The 15,944-nt window shown below is 35.9% G+C and overlaps 2 pseudogenes; both read right to left on the reverse strand.

The window, feature by feature from the left end:
- Positions 1–3,897, reverse strand: part of LOC122144555 — a 40,747-nt pseudogene extending 36,850 nt beyond the window's left edge.
- Positions 3,898–7,826: 3,929 nt separating this feature from the next.
- LOC122144553 lies at positions 7,827–10,108 on the reverse strand (annotated as a pseudogene).
- Positions 10,109–15,944: the final 5,836 nt, after the last annotated feature.

Here is a 15,944-nt window from a genome sequence, read left to right on the forward strand (position 1 = left end):
GAGATTAAAAAGATTAACGTCTAAATCAGCGTTAGCAGAGTCAAACCTCACGTTACTCAGTACCAAGGCCAGTCCTCGTGGGCAGAGCGCATCGGGTAAGCCTGAAAGGAAAGACATTTGCATAGAGGTTACACACTGTGCTTACATAGCGTAAATTATATGCAAATACAATTGGTTGAGTGTGAGTATGTATAAGAATAGGGTTTTGTGTCCTTATACCTGTGATCTATGGGGACTGGTAAATTCTGGCGTGCAGGGAAGAACAGCTGTGGTCACGGGAGAGTTCGGCATCCAAACACATCTCCATGGACTCTAAAACACACAAAAATAAACCCCATTTAGCTCAAAAGCATTAGACTCATCTAACATAACAATTTGCCTTTTTGTACTTAAATTTCTTCTATAACAGTTAATGCAAACAAGCATTGTTATTGCTAACTAAAACTACAACTTTTAAAACTAAATATGTTTATTGTAACTGAAATAAGGCTGAACCAAATTTAAAATATTAAATAAAATATGTAAATATTGTAATATTGCCTTGGCACCTGAAATAAATAGACTGTGATAATCAATAACAAAGATTTTAGAGTGTCAGGAACAGTTTTTGCTGGAAATCACACACATAAGGCTGTGTGTATTTCTTAAAAAAAAGAAATAAAAAAAAAAGACCTAAAGAGGCGAATTAATCACCAATTTTAAAAAGTCATTTATATGACCACCTTCTTTGATATGATGTTCTTATCCATGTGTACAACAGTTTCAGATATTTGGCATAGAGTGTGCATGACATAAATCTCATAATTAGCATAGTATGCACAAAGCCTGGTTTTATCTTTGTTCGATAAGTGTTCATTTTTAAAAACTTAAGTATAATTTTGGGCTTTCTGCACAAACACAAGCAGAGTAAAGTGCTCACCATGAGTCCGGGCTCTTTTCGCAGGTATAACACATTCCTGAGTTGGAAAGGGCAGCGATGGCTCTGAAAAGCTTTTCTGTGAAGATAAAAAACAGAAAAGAAAATCACTTTTTCTACACCGACTACATATACAAAATGCAGAATATACAACCCATGCTGACAGTTACAGTCAGTTCATTACCCTCTATTACAAAGGAAAGGAGAGTTTTGTATTTGTTTGGGGTTTTTTAAAGAACAGTGCAGTTTGGGTGTGGTAATAAATTGGTGCATAATATTGACGTTGCTGCATTGTAACTTCCCCTTTAGTCCTACTCTCTCTCCCTCTCTTTTATTCCACTGACCCAGATCTGACCTCCGTGGGTGGCGTGATTTCTATACATCTCTATGAAGACTGATCCCACAACTCTGCCACTTTAATGTCCTAAGAATATTTTGTATTTTGGAAAAGAAAATACTTAATATAGTTGATTATATATAGTGTTTAGAAAACAATATAAAATTTTCAATATAAAGTAAACAAATATGCTTGATTCTCCTTCCATTAAGTGCAAAACATCAAGTAGATAAAATTTGTTTTCCTATAAATACAGCACATCTGTCTCGCTGGTTCTCATCAGATGTGCTGTTATTGCTGAAGAAGACTTTTTCCAGTCCCTCACTGATGGATCACTGCAACCATTGTTCTTAAAGAAACCCGTCAAGTCAGTCTAAGTGGTGTGGTTCTGAAGTGAGGGCACCAACTCACGTCCTTTCTCAGTTAAAGTCCATGAGCAGTCTGCACAGATGCTGGTTGCTCTGTTGCCGTAAGAGCAGCACAGAAGCTGCTGAATGCTTGAGGGCCACGTTTAGAGCAAAGAAACAACAATTGACGACTCTTTCCCTGGGATGTCGGTTTAGCCTAAAAGGATTCAAATTTCACTATGGTTTAAAATAATCAAAGCTTTTATATATATATATATATATATATATATATATATATATATATGTGTGTGTGTGTGTGTGTGTGTGTGTGTGTGTGTGTGTGTGTGTGTGTCAATGTATGGTATATACACCAACAAGATTAACAACATAACATTTTCTACTTAAAACATATAATTCACACAAATTCCACGCAGATCTATCCGATATATAACTTACATTAAAGCTGCAGTCCATACTTTTTTTTTTGGTTAAAAATGATCCAAAATCAATATTTGAACAAGTACAATAACTAGCCAGTGTTAAAAAACTATCGCCTTACTTTAGCCTGTTTCACAACAATTAGCTTATAATAATGTTTTTCTAATTTGAGTGGTACGGGTAGATTTTCGCGGGAAATTTGAGCATGAACGCCACGTCATTACATCACGTCTGTAAAGATAAAGAAGTTGTCCCGGCTATTAGGCTATCGCATGTGAGGATCCTTTTATAGTCTTATCTCACAACAGCTACAATAATTCAATTCATCATTCTGATGGCGGATTGTAATCCAGAAAGGATTATGTGTTTATGAAACACATGTGAATGAAATTTTATTATTACATTTAATTAAATTATAATTATTTTAATTATATTATAGTTTTTTAAATGTGCTTCTGATTACAGATAGCCTGGAATTAACACAAGATTTGTATTTTAAAGACAACCAGTTTTGAAGTGAGCATAATTTGCTTTTTTGGGTTAAATAATTTCTTAATATGAAATTTGAATGGTATGACAATTAGAGGTTAGACTGTACAGAAATTGAAATCTACAAGCTTATACACACTATAGGCTATATGGTTTGATGTGATATGAGCTAACCGATCTTTAGATTAAATAACCATTGGTAGCGCGATTTATTTCTTTATTTACTTTTTTTCCTCAGTTGGTCAGAACAAACGTGGCAGACTTGTTACTGTTTTACTTACTTGTTCAGATGAAAAATTTCCAGTGAAAATTCTTATTTGGGTCACACATTCCAAGACGTAGGCTAGAATCTGTGATTGCGAATTACAGTAAATATCCACACCAGTGTGGTGACTGACTGCCACACACACATACTCCTCAAAACATTAGATTCATCCTCGCATTAGTTGTGTCGTGGCAGATTGTAATCAAGGAAGATAATTCTGCACACAGCTGCAATTGCAGGTTTTCAAACAGAGACGGCGACAAAAAGGCAAAACTGATGGACTGCAGCTTTAAGCTAATACTAAAGGCTGATTTATACTTCTGCGTCAGACATACGCCGCAGCCTCTATGCTGTAGGAAGTGCCTCTATGCATCGGTTTTCATTTATACTTCTGCGTCGCTGTCGCATGCAGTACACATGCAAACCACTAGTCTGCAGTGTCCACGAGCATGTTGCTTGTGTAACCCGCAGTACAACGGCAAAAGCTGAAGAAGCAGCGGCTCATCGGAGAAGCATTATATCCGTGACCGCGGCAAATAAATATCTAAGAACATATAATTTATTTAAAACTACAAAAAAAAGAGACGACAACGGAACAGCAGATGGCGGCATTCTTTCAATCTACACAAGGACTTGTACCACGGCAGAACAACTGTTTGTCGTGGACAACAAATAGATGTGATGCTATGTTTTATAATAAATGATAAGACATTTGTTCTTTGCTTTGTTTTATTTTAAATAAGAAGGTGTATCATTAAAATATATTAAAGTGCAAAAACACACACACAAAACTCAATACATACGGAGGGAGGGGTACTAGCAAGACCAATCACAGTGCTTGCAGTCCAAGTAGATTTGACACGCTGTGACATTTTTGGAGAGGTGCACGTCAGGCTACACCGTAGTTTCGATGCAGAAGTAATAAACCTGCCTTAATACTTTACCACGTACCATAATTGTTTTCAGCCATGTTTTCTGTAAGGATTCCATCCTGTTGCAGACACTGGATCAGCAGGTCATCCACCACTAAGTCCCGCAGAAATGTGACAGAGTTCTTCCTGAGCGCTAGTCTCTCCCATTCTTTCATGCCACAATCTCCCAGCATGATGAACCTCTGAGTTTAAAAAAGGAAAGATAAGTAAACAATTACAAAACATACATTACAACAGTTTATATAAAACTAATTTTGCTTTACTTTTGTTTTAGCAAAATATTTTTACAATTTAACAAAAGTGTAAAAATAACAGTTAACAGTTATAGGAAAATATAAAATTATACACAAATACAAATGTTTATAACTCAAAATTAGTTTAAAAAATATATGAGAAACTGGAATTTATTATTATTGCATAATATTAAATTATAGGCTTGTCTAATATATATATATATATATATATATACATATACACGTATATTGTGTATGTATATAAAATATAAAAGACTGCAATTATCATGATTATATTTTAGTAATGTAAAAAGAAAACATGATATTATTTATTAATTTTTTATGAAGATATGTCGTATTTGTTTTGTTGACTAAATTCTGACTTCAAATTAAAACATTTTACTATACTATTTTAATATTACCGTGCAACTGTCAATGTCACTGCAAAAAAATCAAATTTAATTCATTCGGTTTTTCTTTTTAATTCGGGGTGAAAGCGACCTTCGTCTGTGTTCATTATGTCAAAACATTCACCCTGCTCACATACACACGCGCAGGTGAGGAGGCTCCAGTTATCCGCGTGCCTCCACACAGTGTCCCGCTAGTGTCAACAAGTTATAAAGGCCACAAGGTTCACTTTACCTGTTTTGGTGCAGTCCTTGCCGTGTGAAGATGACAGAAAATGACACTATAATTATGATGTAAGAAGGGTGATGTTGATTTGATGTAAATCCAGAATGATGAATGCCAGCTCGCGCTGCAAACTAGCTTAGCATGCTAAACAAAACCAAAATAAAAAAAACACAACAATCAATATATAACAATGCTGACACTAACCTTATAATAAAAGCAGGCCAGCTGCTAAATTGCAGCTCAAATCGTTTTGTGATCCTTTCCTAGACTGTTTATGAAGTTGACGAGCGATAAAAATAAATAAATTAATTAAATTAACAACAAGCTAACGTTACTATTAGCTGTCAGATGTTAGCACTTCATGCGAGCTTTGTTGTTCTCGATGCAAAAATTATCCTTTAACAAATCATTTTTTTCCTTGTCTTTCGTCTTCGTTTCTCGAGGCAACACGCGAAACGGCCAAATTCGTGCCGAAAAAAAATGAATTTTTGTAAATACTGACAGCGCTCTGAATCTCTCTTTACAAACTTCCGCGGGTGATGATGGAGCTGGCCAGCCATAGCATTGTGCATGTAGATGATTGACGTGAGGAGCAGCCTATCGGAGCCCCATCCGCCCACAAAAGGGGCGGATGTTCTGTTTTCATCCACTTTTTTGAAATTTGAAACTTGTGTAATACAACACAGACATCATTGTTAGAAATACAGTTCATTTAGTGATTTCATGATTTGAAATTACCATTAAATATCAGCACAAGTCTCATTTCTGTTCACATTTTATTTCAATATTTCCCATCCTCAGTGGTAACAGCTTGGGTGTAGTAGGCCTACCAGAGGCTGCCTTTTTTTATTCACATATACTGCATTAACTGAAAAAAGTATTTTTCTTCTAATATTTGTATCATTATATGTAGCAATAAATGGTGCATAATTTAGAGTGAATATTGTTTAGTGGAAAAAAGACTCTATGTAATGTAACGTCCAAATGTATCTACAATATAATGCTGTATTCCAATCACTGCACCCAGACCCAGAAGATACTCTGAGTTTAAATGAACCAAAATACAGTAGCCTTAAACAGTTAGTTCTGGTCCTCAAATCTGTTTGGACAAGAGGTGTATTCACGAGAGTGCTGATATAGAACCTGTATCAGCAGCACTAGGACTTTTCACCATTTGACCAAGTGGAAAATCAGAGCCAAATATCTATGACTGTTGTTAGCAATAATAAATCAATAGTTCTTTTGGAATGTCTTAAAGTACCTGAAATCAGATTTAATTAATTAAGTTACATTATTTTAATTAATCCACTCAATGTTATTAATAAGAATTAACTTTATCTTTGTCTTATCAAAATAATGTCATGAAGTAGTATTCATTAGCATCGTGTTTTTTTTTATCTAGCGAACACAACATTTTGTCCATATTTTAGTTAATTTTTGCTATTTGCACTTGCCTGCATGACCTTTAAGCAGCTCATTTGATTAATTCTAACTCAATTCTTAATTGCTGAATTTAATTAATATTGCTTAGAATCTGCTGGCAAGAATCTGAGTAGATACATTGTTATTTTATTTTTATTTATTTTTTACAGTGAAGAATTATGATTTTTATCTAGTTAAATGTTAAATTTTTGTTGCAGTTACAGTTGTATAACTGCATACTTTTATTATGTTTATTAAAGATTCACATCTTGTGACAATTATCATTGGACGTACACCTTTTTGGCACCAAACAAAACCCACCATTTATTTTAATTTTTTTTAATGACTAATGCTATTTTCTAAGGCACTGAAAAATAATCTAACAGAGACAGTGTGTAATGTGTATAATACTTTTTTTTTTACCCAACATGGCATATACACCACTCATATAAAATTTATAACCTGCAACTTTATGCTGACAATAGAGGCTGTGAAGAAAATATTAAGAATGTGTTATTAAGCTTTTGTGGAGACGTGTTTTAATCAAAGAGTTCTAAATGCTCCAAGAACAGCTCAAAGTTCTAAAGCTTTAATGCAAGTGTAAAGAACTACTCAAGTGCGTACAGACACCAGTAATCAAACACTTTATTCACACTTTCTCCTCAACAATTCTAAAGCAAACTAAATTAAAATGTTCACACTAAAATTGTAAGGAACAATAAAGCAGTAGCAAGAACAGTGAAGTCTCCTCTTTGCACAGGCCTGAGTACATCAGAACCAAGCCAAATCAATGCATTATACTTTTCTGCTGTTAATTTGGACTCTAGTTGTTAAAGCAAAAGCTAAACCAGCATTTTTAATGTGATGATTAGAAGTGCTTTTCAAGCTTTTATACACAAATTCACAGCACCTTGTATGGCTTGGGTTGATAACCATCAGCTCTCTTCCTCCTGATTCTGCAAATAGTTGTAAGGCTGTGATCTATATACCTCAAAAACAGGAGTGTTTAAGCTCATTCACCGATCTAGGCTCCTCAATAACATGGTTATGTTTAGGGAAAATATATGACTCCACTAAAAAACAAAAAAGCTTCAGTGCATTCAAACAAACAGTACTTAAACAAAAGCAGTGAAAGCAAAACGTAATGCTGCCCTGTCATAGTCTGGAATTTTGCCCTGTGGTTTCCAGTAAGGATTCAGTTATTTATACCATCTGAAATAGATCCCACAGTCAAAGTATCATAAACATTTGTAATATCAAGTGAAAAGGAAACAAACCGAACGGAAACACATTTCCTTCCATGTTGTTTCACTTCAACTGTTAACTGTTTTATCAACAGTAATGTGCCACAAATGGGTCTCTCCCAGAAAACCTTTTTATCTTCTAGAAAGTATACTTTTCTTCAAATGTATCTTATTAATAACTGTTATGATAGCAATTTATCATTAATAACATCATTCAGAAACATAAGCTATAGGCTGTAACAGGCCGAAGAGGGAGGCCTCATCAGATCCTTGTAACTTCTTTATACTAACACAATATTTCAAATAGCTAATTTGGAATATAAAGCAGAGCATATTTGTGAGTTCCGTTTTTCAAATAATCAATATTAGTTAATTTTTTGAAAATCTGGAAATAGAAAAAATCTTTTTTAAACATTTAATTGATTGACTTGGTGGAGCATAAGCTTAAAAAAAAAAAAAAAAGCTTAATTTAAGTTTCATCATACATGGGTTCATACTCCAAGTAAAAGTTGATTTAACCATTCTAAACAAATTAACACTTGTACCAAACTACAAGTAAAGCAAGTCGAGCAGCGTTGATGTCTTTTACTTCCTATAAAGAGAGAAAACAGGGGCATGTTGATGATATCTTATCATAAGTATCAAATGATCAAATATATTTGTGGGTCTTTAGATTTTTGAAAACCAGTCAACAAACTTTAACATTTAACAAACACCAAATCAACATTTTAAGGGATAAATAGAGAATAAGTGCTATTGGGTAGTAAAAAAACAAACAAACAAAAAAAACAGCAGCACTTCTGAACTAGAAACACGCCTGCTGAACTGAACATCTCTCTTTGGGTTCCAAAACCGTAATAACTGTCCAGCCTCTTCTCATTGGTTCATGTGATTTGGTCACATGGGAAGTAAATGGTCATCCCTTTCCTCTTGCTCTTCCCCAAGAGGTTCAGTAGCCACGCCTCTATATGTGGGCGCTTCTTCTCTGTTGCCACGGGAACGGCAGACAAAATCGCATCCGTCCTGTTAGGATAAAACATTTTTTTTATTTGGATCATGAAGAAAAGAAGAAAAAAAAATGATCAAAACAAGATAAAGTGAGACAAATGTATATGTAATTATTATATTTACAGCAGATAAGTTGCCGATCTCTGACCAAAAGGCGTAGTTAGGGAAATGTTCAACTCCCTTGGCTCCAACTACCAGTCGCTGATAGAGGAACCACCAGTAAGATACACAGCCAGGCAGCAGAACACACTGTGGAGAGCAGACAGGAACATGATTACATGATTAAAGTATGACTTAATGTTGCTCCTTAATTTGTCTCTAATGGTGTGACGATCCCTGTGAGAATTCTGAAGCACTCACATAATAAGGATTATGGAGCCCGGCACTGAGTTTGGATGGGATTACAGGACAGACTGCCTTAGAGTCCAGCTCAAACAGGTAATAACAGCCCTGATCCTTCTGATTGTCCTCCAAAACCACTGAAAATGCATTCTAAGAAAACACACACACACAAATAAAAAAAAATAAGAGCTAAGAAATAACTGCAGTTGAAATTATGAGCTCATTCTGGTTATTGTCAGGGTAAAATCTATCTTGCATACCTGAGATAATTATTTCGTTCCAACATGATAACGCACAGATGCTACTAACTCTGTTTATGGTAAAAGTAATGTGTTACTTTACTAGTCACTTGAAAAAAGTAATTGATTACGTAACTTGCAGTACATGAAAAATTAATAAATGCATTTTTATTTAATTAATATAGGGGTGGAGAGTAAAAAAATGTCAAATGCCTTTTCAAAAGCATTAAAAAGTTCATACCTTAGTACTCGTACTGCATGAAATCATAATCATGGCTCTTCTTGGCTCTTGTGAACAGTGGTTTTCGTATTTATCTCCCCCCTCATAGAAGAGCAGAACCCAGTCACCTGCACCAAGAACAAAAGGAGAACTAAGGTCAAAAAATCAGTTAGCAAGGCTTCCTGTGACACGTGGAAAAAGTTTGAATCAAATTTGACGTGTGTTTTATTTTTATGTGGGTTGTATTTACAATGTTCACTTGCAATGCATCCCTGCGAACTGCTACAATATAACTAAACTAAACAAAAGCCACAACCCACAGAAGAATCAGCAGACAATGAAAAGAAAATTCAGTAGTCGTTATTATACATTAACACTGATAACAATTAAAACTGAATTGACTGTTATAATATTAATTCAAAGAGATACCAAAGACCGAAATAAACATTAGGAAAGATACATTCAGAAAAGTCCACCTGTAGCAAAAAGAAGCAAGCAAGGTTACATACTTCCTCTAATAGCTCGTGTTTGGTTGTAGTTCCCAATTCGAACCAGCTTTCCATCTTTTTTGTCTTTCTGCACAAGACCTGCATTCTTCATTCCGCCAGCATCTCCACACACCTGAAAAATATACACATATCCATCCTCCGGTTTTTCTGCGGTGAAGCTGTTCAGAGGGAATATGAAGACAGTTAATAAGACCAGCACAAACTGCAAACCGAATGAATGCGAGATTAACTTGAAAAAAAAGAAAAAAAAAAGGTCTTACTTTTGATTTGTGAGAGGCTCCAGTAAATTGAGCGCATTTTTGTCAGAATCGCTCCCTGAAATCAGCTTGCAGTTTTTTGTGATCAACTCAGCTTGCACTCCAGCAAGTAGTACGAAAAGAGGAGTGATTATTCTCAGAGACAGCAACATGACTTTCACAGGTGACACCTGATGGGAAAAGGGCAACACATGAAAAAAAACTGATCATTTATCCAATGATGTGGGCAGTGCATATAATACACATTTCACTATACATTACTCCAGTCTTCAGTGTCACATGATCATTCAGAAATCATTCAAATATGCTGATTTATTATCAATGTTGGAAACAGTTGTGCAGCTTAATGTTTTTTTTTGGGGGACCTGTGATACTTTTTCATGATTCTTTGATAAACAAAACATTTTAAAAAAATATCTGTGTTTATTGAAAATAGATATACAGTACTGTTGAAAAAAAGAAAAAAAAAACGCCAAGTGTGAAAGATCATCGCTGGTTCTTAAATAATAATAATAATAATATGTTTTAAAGACTACAGACAGATGCTGTTATTTTGAAAATAGAATTTTATACAAAACCTCTAAAAATGTTATTATTGTGCATGTTTACAAATTGTTACCAAAACTACAAAAACCTGGCTGTAATGCCAAAAACGGTGTGATGTTTATTTTATATGACTGAACAAGACAACAGAAAAGCTATACTGCATGGTTCAAATGAGCAAAGAAGCACTTTAGTGATGCTGTTAGCATAAGCTGTCATCTTTAAAATGCATGAAATGAAAGAAATGCATCAAGTTGATCACAAACGCACCTTTCGGAGTTCTTATGACCGTGTTTACTGTAGATAATAAAAGTAAAGGTCTTAATTAGCTGTGTAGTTGTGTCCACCCAGCCTGGGGATCTTCTTTTTCCCAAACTGTCGCACTAATGTCTTTAAACAACACTCAACGACATTACGTCAAAATATCCGGTGGTTTCGATAAACACACATTGAATAAACAAACTTCTGACTATATTCGCGTTAGCACGCTTGTATTATTCAAAGGATTTAATGGTTTCTGTTCAAACGCGGAAGTGAACCTGAACGGGCGCCACATGTGACTGTGCAGAAGGCGGAAGCTGAAGTGCTGCACGTGAGCATGGGATATTGAGTGCTGCTCAAACAAGTTCAGTCTAGTGCTGTAGATCTAGTTCATCTTCAAACAAAGACGTGTTTTTTTCCCCCGATAAGCCTCAGTCAACTGTCCTGTTCGACGTCTAGTTAACGTTAGTGGTTTCACTGCTACTTTTGTCTGAACGTTCATAGCTTACTTGCTGACTATATATAATTGCTAAATCGTGACTTCAGAAATGATAATTTGAATAAATAAAATCTAAAACATTTTCTATTATATTTACATTTTTAATCTTACAAGATTCGCTGTGGGCTGTACCATTAGCGCGGGTGTGTTCCGCAGACTGTTTCACAAACGCTTAATATATCCTACTAAAACAGTGACACTGGAGGACACATCTTATTAATAATTAACATATAGGCTACTATTTACAGACAAGCAGAATAGCCCAGAACATGAAAGCAAATTGCGCTAAATTACACGTTATGTGTTTTGTGCCCCACTGAAAACCTAAAGAAAATACGTGGCTCAGTTAACGAAGACAAGACAGTGGTATAATAAACAGTAAACATATAATGTACAGACATGCAGGAGGCGAGTCCAGCAAATTAGAACGCAACGTGTTAATTAGTTATCAATATGTTTATTATTAATAAGATGTGTCCTCCAGTGTCACTGTTTAGTAGGATACATGAAGTCCACGCTAAGCGTTTGTGAAACAGTCTGCGGAACACACCCGCGATAATGGTACAGCCAACAGCGCATATTGTAAAAAAAAAGAAAGAAAAAAAGAAAAAAAAAAAAAAAAAAAAATTGGGGGGGGGGGGGGGGTAGAAAATTGTTTAGATTTTTATTCAAATTAGCTTTCCTTAAGCCACAATTAGTGAACTGATAAAGGAGAGAAAATTGCAATTACTCATTTATGAAGTGACTGAAAAAAAAATGAAAAAATGGTTTCATTTTCACTTTTTTGCATTTGCACCGTATGGTCTGAAAACTGATTTGGAAGCAATTTACACGGACCGTAAGGGTCTTAGGGTCTAATTTTGTGCTTATTTATTGGATGTGAGAAAATCCAGCAGAGTTTGGTGAGATTCTTTATATAGCACAAGTTCTGTGTTTAAATACTTGTAGTTACGTGAAGCGACAATGTTAATTCAGTCAGTTTTTGCATAAATAACAAAATAATTTAAGTGCACTAGTTTTTGTGAGAGGAGTTTTGATATTAGCAATATGCCAATATGTTTTATATATGTTCTCTTGCGGTGAGGTTTTGTGATAGGCTACTAGTTAGCTAACTAACCAAGACCATGATGCTTTTCTTCTTTTAGTATTTTCAGGATATCTTCTCTCTTTGTGATTACATTTTTGAAATACCTGATTAGTTTTTACTGCAGTCTTACTGAAGGCAGCCCTTTCTTGCCTGTCATACATTAGAACATGCTTGTGGATGATTTGATCACTTCTCCTAACCTTTGTTCAGGAGATTTCATCGATTGCATCACTTTTGTTTAGTTTATTATTATTATATTACTAGCACACTCTGGGGTTAAGTTTGTTCAGATGGATCAATATGAGGACAGGAAACTTGGCTATTTAGGCCTATAACTTCAGACATTTTAGAAAATGATCAATTAAACGCAAGCATATTGGATTACAAAGACAATGCTTCATATTTCAAAATCTACAACCAATATTGCAAATATTTTGATTTTAAAAACTAAAAGTTTATTCTGACAATACACAAAACTAAACTTGGAAAGGGTTTTGTACAAAAAGAGCAAAAAGTGTCTAAAAGAGCAGATTTATAAAGTTTGAAATTGTGCATCATTGCTCAGTGTGTTTTCCAGTTTATCTTTCCTAATGCGCAAATGTGTCATCTGTGCTCCACTGTCTTTTACAGCTTTTTCTGAGAACTTTTGTGTTACATAAGCTGCAGGCGACATTACTGTGTATGGACACATTTTTCATACATGTTCGCCCCTCCTCCTTTGCTCTCACTATTTCTCATGTCCTTTACCTGGAGAAAACAGTCACACACCCAGCATCTTCAACCCCACCAATCACAGCACACATGTGAGCACTTCCTGTTTCCTGTGAGAGAGAAGCATGCAGTTGCCAGTGAGGGTGAGAGTGAGGTGAAAGGCTTGAGTACTGGAAACAAAAGCTGTAGCGCAATCACTGTGACCTCCTGTTGAGTTTATGAGAAACGTCCACTGCGTAAGAAAAGTGCTGCGTGCGAGCTTGAAGGTTACTTTGTTTGGGGCTCCCTCTTTAAGCAGTGCTGGGGAGGTGAAAGAATAATAGAAAACAGAAACAGAAGGAGAGGAGGAAGATAGTTTGTCACTGGGCTGTTCAAACTTGTTTGTGGAATTTGAGAAGGGCGGGAGGCGGGGATCGAGAGAGAGAGAGATAAAGAGGAAACAGCGAGAGAGAGAGAGGAACACTGTGAGAATCTTTTTACTTTGATGAAAACTATTTTTGCTTATGTGAACACATAGGACAGAGGCAGGCTGGATAATTAAACCAGTGTTTTCAGTAAGTAGAGCATTTTTCTCACTTAACTTTGCTTCTCTCAATGGGCAAACACTGATATGTGGACTGTATCTGAGTTGTGCAATTCCTGCTAGCTTAACTTTGTCAAGAAAGCAAAGGAAAAGTTGGAGAGAGAGACAGAGAAGCATCCCCCAAGACACTTCTCAGGTGAGTCCTCTATTCCTTAGTCCCAAAACTTTTCATTCTTTTCCTTTTGTGTTGTAACTTTAGTAAAACCAAACAGTTCCTTGTAAACCAAACGTCCACATCACAGGCAAATACTGCATTTTCATGCTTGAGAATATTTATAAAAATATGTTTATTCTATTCACCACAGTCATTTTCTTATGACTCTGTTAATGTTAATTTGTTGTGCATCATATAATTCATTACATCTTGACATGAGTCAGCCATGTCTAAGACTTGCTCCTTCAACCCCTCTTAATAGTGCTTCTGCTGTTCCTAGTTATGAATTACTTGAAATGCCTCTGAATAAGATACATAGAAATAGGGAATGGGGCAGTGGTTGGTTGAACTGCATTCATTTGTTAATTTACTGAACTTTGTAATTTTGTGCTGAACTGACAGAACCAGGCTGTATATCAACTGTATATATAATTTATATTATGAGTCCGTTTACTAGTTGAATTGCTTTGTAGGAGTTTTAAGAGTAGTGTATAAATAAACATATATAAATGACAATGTATGTTATGCATACTAACAGTATATTAGACTGATTTGAAGTGACTTGTTTGACAAAAACAGTATTTCTGTTGCGTTGCTGTAACTTATCTGGTGGAGTATAGTGTAAGAAAAAACCAGGTCATGGCTTCAGTTGTCGGGGAATAAAAATCTGATTAAAAATTCATACTTTGAATCCATCCTTCAGATAAAGCATCTGCCAATTAATTAGTGTTAGACATTCAACTTGACACTTAAAAAAAAAAAAAAAGTTTAAGTAACTGTTTAAGTTGCCAAGCCATATATCTGACATGTTTCAACAAGATACTCCAACGTTTTAAAGATTTCCAAGAATATGTTTGAATGTTTTCCTCTTTGGAATATGAATTCTATATAGTTAATTGATTTATTGACTTTATTAATTGAATTTTGACATTCCCGTTATAGGTTCTCCTATGTGCCATGGAAACGAGGGTCAAAATTAATTGTCAAAGATTAAACAAAGAGTGAGAGACAGAAAGAATACCACTACAGACTATGAAAGAGAGCGCCAATGGGAAAGACTGAAGGACATAACCTGTATGAAAATGAAAGAGTAAAGGACAAGGAGGAGATAACAAAAACAAGGACATGCAGATTGAAAGAGAAATTGCAAGGTGACGAGGGAGGAGTTGCAGAAGAAATGAAATGAGAATGGCCCATAAGGGAGGAGCCAGATAGACAGAGGGAATCCAGACTGGGAGTTTGACTCAGGAATAAGAGATAGGAAGCGAGGGAAAGTTAGTCAGGGGTCACTGACTTTCAAGCATGAGGGAAAGAGAGACAGACAGAGACAGAGAAAGGCATGGACAAAGGAGGACAGAGACGGGCAGATATTAGCCTCGTCTCATGGAAAGACGAGACAGAGAGCTTTTCAGACAGGGAAAGGAGGGACTGATTAGACAGAAGGGATGAGGGAGAGAGATCTAGGAAAAAAGCTACAAAAAGCGAAGGATGACGTGATGGAGATCGAGGGACAATGAGAGGCGGAAAGGGGACTACTTTGAAAAGGATGACAAACCAAACACAAAGTGAGAGAACAGAAAGATACCACTTAACAGGAATATGAAAGAGGAGTGTCCACCTGGGAAGCGACGGAAAGGACATACGGTTTGAAAAGAAAAGCGGTAAGGAAAGGGAGAGATTACAGAGACATGGACATGCAGACTGAAACGCGAAAATTGCAAAGGTACAGGGAAGGAAGTGAGAGAAGAAATGAAATGAGGAGGCCATAAGGGAGGAGCCAGATAGACAGAGGGGATCCAGACTGGGAGTTTGACTCAGGAATTAAGAGGATAGAAGGAGGGAAAGTTATTCAGTGGGGTCACTGACCTTTCAAGCATGAGGGAAAAGAGAGACAGACAGAGACCAAGAGAAAGACATGGACAAAGAGACAGAGAGGGGCAGAATATTATCCTAGTCCTCATGGAAAGAGAGAGCTTTTCAGACAGGGAAAGGAGGGAATGATAGACAGAGAGAGGTAGTAGAGAGATATAGGAAAAAAGAGATACAAAAAGCGAAGGAGACATGTGATGGAGACTGGGGTAAGGACAGGGAAAGAGAGAAGAAGATGCCTACACAAAGACACAAACTCTACAAGAGTGAAGAGAGAGACAAACGTAGAGAGAGAGAGAAGCAGAAAGATGGCGAGACAAGGCAATAAAGAGGAAGAGATTACAGAGAGATGCGGTTATCATGATCCAAAAGGACAAGATAATTCAGAACGATCCAAAGAGACAAG

The sequence above is a fragment of the Cyprinus carpio genome, unplaced genomic scaffold (assembly GCF_018340385.1).
Source record: "Cyprinus carpio isolate SPL01 unplaced genomic scaffold, ASM1834038v1 S000006722, whole genome shotgun sequence".
NCBI classification, from domain to species: Eukaryota; Metazoa; Chordata; class Actinopteri; order Cypriniformes; family Cyprinidae; genus Cyprinus; species Cyprinus carpio.